This window comes from Desmodus rotundus, chromosome 8 (genome assembly GCF_022682495.2).
Source record: "Desmodus rotundus isolate HL8 chromosome 8, HLdesRot8A.1, whole genome shotgun sequence".
NCBI classification, from domain to species: Eukaryota; Metazoa; Chordata; class Mammalia; order Chiroptera; family Phyllostomidae; genus Desmodus; species Desmodus rotundus.
The window spans coordinates 48,218,226-48,222,758 of NC_071394.1; positions in this window are offsets into that span (position 1 = coordinate 48,218,226).

The window sequence follows — 4,533 nt, forward strand, 5'->3', positions numbered from 1 at the left end:
AAATTTGTTGTCCTTCTTTTGGTTGTGCGAGGAGGCAAACTATATCTACCTATGCCTCCATCTTTGCTAGAAGTCTGGCCTCTTTCTATGAAGACTGATAGTGGAAAATGTTTCTTTCTGTCAAGGGAATCCCATGTTTCATACAGGAGTAGGAATTGGTCTTTGGTCTTAATGAGTACTTGTATGTTTATCTGGGTTACAGTTCTTGTAGGCTGAGTACCTTTAAGAATAATGCCTGTAACCCTGGCTGGGTGGCTCACTTGGTTGGAGCATTGTCCCGTACACAGAAAGGTTGTAGGTTGAATTCCTGGTTAGGGTACATACCTGGATTGTAGGTTCGATCCCCAGTCTGGGCATGTATGGGATGCAACCAATCAATATTTCTCTCTCACATGGATATTTTCTTTCCCTTCCTCTCTCTCTGAAATCAATAAACATATCCTCTGGTGAGGATTTAAAAAAGAAATACAAAAGAAATCATGCTGATTGGGCTCACACACCCAGTCTGGGTGGGCTGAGTCTGATGGTGCAGCATCTTTTTCAGTCTCTCATCATTGAGGTCTTAAAACATCTGTAGCCCAATCTCATCCATCAATATATTGCTTCTCAGGGAAGCTGAAGTTGCCTTGTTTTTGCTTTAGTACTTCTTTATTTGGTATGTGAAGTGGAGAGACAAATGCAGAATACGGTATTTGTTCAGAAGAACTGTGTTAGGGAAATTAGGTATCAACTTACTTTGTAGGGTGGAATTAAGGATTTGAGCTTTTCTTTGCACGTAGGCCATCACTCCCTCCCCCAAAATAGTTGTGTTTCCTACCCATAGCCCTGCACACTGGCTCCTGGCTATGCTGTAGGGCATAAACCTTGCCTGGGGTGAGAGATGGAGGCCACTTTGCTAGAAGGTGTTTGCAAATGTAGATTCAAGACTCACCTATATCCACTAGTCCATTTTTCATTTGTGTATCCAGACCCAAAGCCACTGTTTTATGAAGTTTGAGTAGTGAGACTGAGGACAGCAAGCTCTAGGTAAAAGCCATTCTGTGCTATTTATTTGCTGAATTACCCTAGATCCATTATTTTATCTGTAAAATGGGGGTAGTAACAAAATTTTCCTTAATTTTATTCCCAGCCCTACCCCCATCAGCGAGCTACAACGCGAGCCAGCTGGGTCTGGTTTTCCTGTCTACAGGATGAGTCTTTGATCTACATGTTCTCCACCGTCTCCACCCATCCTGATCTTCCAGGATGGCACTTAGTGATTTGTTGGTGTTTTAGTATTAAAATATAGACTTAATGTTACTTCAAGATCCTTTTCATCTGTGTAAAATTCTGTTCTTAGTAGAGGGTTATGATTGTCCTTCCTCTGCTTTGGCTGGTACAAAGCCAATTATACCAGTGTGCTCAATGCTACTTCTCATTGTTAATACTTTGGCAGTTATTTAAATCTTTTAAACTTTTTGTTATTTTTTAACTGATATACTTCTAGAGACCTTTTGAGTTGTATAGGTCTTTCTAAAGTTCATGTTCTTCTTCCTGAGCTAAGAAAAATATTCTTTGTCTTTTTCCTATCTAGATTATCGTTTACATCTTCACATGGTAGCAAAGAACAATGCAATGATTATGGGAAATCCCTCACCAATAGAAATTTTTAACAACATGTCGCTGTGGAGGGGGCAACCCATAGGATCTTAGCACTTTTTATCTCCTCCTTCCACTCCCTGGGAAGTCTCCTCTTGACGGCAAATCTTGGCTTTGTTCAAACAGAGTCTGTACCAGCAGGAATTAAGTGTGGTTTCCCTAAATATTATAGGAGGTTTTTTTAGTCTTTTTTTAAAAACTGAGAGCACTTCATGCTGCAAATATTATGGAATATAGTCTTTCTATGGCTTGGTGGAAGTGAGAAGAGAAGACAGAGAAAAATGTGATTACAGAACAAAGTGGCAGAAATATTTGTCAAGAAGAACATTTCCTCACTCTTTTCTTTCCAGGCCTCTTGTTTCCAGGCATGTAACCTATTAAAGATACAAGTGTGTGTGTGTGCACCCATGCATGCGCATTCACACATGCACACATATGTGTAGAAAACAAAGAAACTAAAGCTTTCAGGGACTCCACTTCCAGGAAATCTCCTTGCTATGGTTGATGAAGAGAAAAAATAGCCACTGATTGTCTATCAACTTAACATTTTTTTTAGTTTACAGAAATCTAAATATTCAGCAGTTTGTTGGTGATAATGACACACTTTTAAAAAAAAAATTCTTTGAACTTTTTAAAGCCTTTTGTGTTTTCCTAACTGTAACTAATAAGCCTGAATAGGAAAAATGCAGGCAGGCTGGTGCCTGCTTCTGGGCACTCAGGTTTGAGCAATAGTACACACACAAATTCAGTCAGTTTATATATATGTATATATCTATGTGTATATACATATACACATACATATACACGTTGGACAAGTTCCTAGGTACATTGTGTTCTCCAGTCAAATAAATGACTTCCTTTCAGCCTTGTAAGTTTGAAAGGAGTTCTTCACACAGGCTCTGTGTCCTGATGGGGGCTGCTTGTCTGTGTGAACAGCCAGCAGGACACAGGGCTCCAGGCAGCCCAGATCACTCTGTTCTCACCAGGTCCAGCCGCCACCTGTTCTACCTGAGAGGTGTGAGAGAAAGGGCTGTTACTGACACATTGACTGACCCCTTTCTCCCTCCAGATGTTTAGTCAACTGAGGGCTCTAATGTCTTAGGACATGTGATAGGATATTCCTGGCAGAGGCTGCTGCTGCTTTTGAAGTGGCCTTGAGGCTGGGCCTTGTGGGCGAATTGCCAAGAGATGCTATCTTTATAACATCTGCTATCATCTCTGCTGTGTGAGAACTAATGGCTGTGTCTGAATGATTAGAACTTTGTGCCATAGCACAACAGAAGTGCACATTGCTCTACTAAAACAAACATAATTATCATACTGTACTTATTCAAAGCCCCTTTTATCTCTTCAGAACATGCAGCATTTGGGACAGTTTGTGTGCAAAGTGGTGCTCAGGTCCCATCGAATCACCATTCTCTGGATGAGGGCCTCTCCTGGGATGCAGAGAGCGTGTCAGGGAATTTGGTCTTTATATCTTTCTCTGTGTTCCATAACACTTTAATCAGACCTCTGTTTTAGCACGCATCACTCTTCTATTTGGTTGCACGTGAATTTTGCTTAAAGTTGCTGGATTTTTCTGGGCCAGTATTGTAATCTTGTCCACAGTCACTTCTCTCATGCAGACTTCAGAGCAAAAGTCTCCTGATCTCTCTGTGCCTCAGTTTATTCATCCATTAATTATCACATCTGTCCCATCCACTTCTAGGATGGTTGTAAAGATCAAATGAAGCCATGAATATAAAAGAGATTGTAAAGTATTAAAATGTCACACAAATAACAAAAATCCTTCAGTTACCTGAGTTAGGACATGGATAACATTGAACCATATCTGCCAACCATTAGACTTCATATGTGGCTCTTCATAAAAAAGTGACTGCATTGTCATCATGACCAAACTTTCAAATACTTAGACTTCTATAAACTACAATTACTTTGGAGAAATAGGTTTTGTTTTCATGGCGGCCAGAATAGCTCTAAAGAATGACAGTCCGCTTAGTAGAAACTCTGGGCTTCAGCTTCCTGGGAGAATTTTCTTTTAGATCAGCGATCAGAGTGTTCTTTTTATCGGTCAGATAGGAAAAATTTATGGAATACCTATAACGTGACAGTTTATGCAAAAATATGAGTGCGTATGGGAAGAATGGTGAATACAAGTCTGTCAAGTCTCTTAAATCTATAAAACTGTGCCAAATTGATAGCAAAAACAAAGACAGCACCAGGGATTCAAAAGATGGAGAAAGGACTTTTTGGTTACCTCTCTCATTTTCAATTTTTGGGTTTTATTGATGAATTGAGGGTTGGAGATACACCATGAAAATATAATTTGATGTACACCTTCAAGAATGGAGAGACTCTTAGCTGACAAAGGTGCGGGACCTCATAAGATAATTCATTGAGAGTACTGATGTAAATCACATTTTACTATTGACCTAAGATACACAGTGAACCATTGCTCTCTCTGTGGCTGTGCAGCCCACAGTACATGTGAAGAGTATTTGTGTTGACTGTCATCTGTAGGAATACCCAAGATTAACCTGAGATGGAAGTCTTCCAGGAGCTGGTAGCTGCATTGCACTGTGGGTGAAAGGGGCACTGGGAGGTAAATTCTTCACATATGTCAACTCCTCAATGAAGAACTGTTTTGTTCTCCCATTTCTATTTTTAAGCTTGTAGAGAAGGGCCTGAATAGGTTTGGTTTTCTTTAGATCTTAGCAGCACTCCTGGGGTGCCCTAACTTTCCAAGGATCTAGACAACTTATATCCTCTGCAAATCCCTCAGCTTCACAGACCCTACCCAGGCTGCTTATAGAATCTTCACACAAGATGAGAGATTAACAGTCATTTATTGACACAGGATTGCAGATGAATAAAGTAGATTTTGTCCCTTGAGAA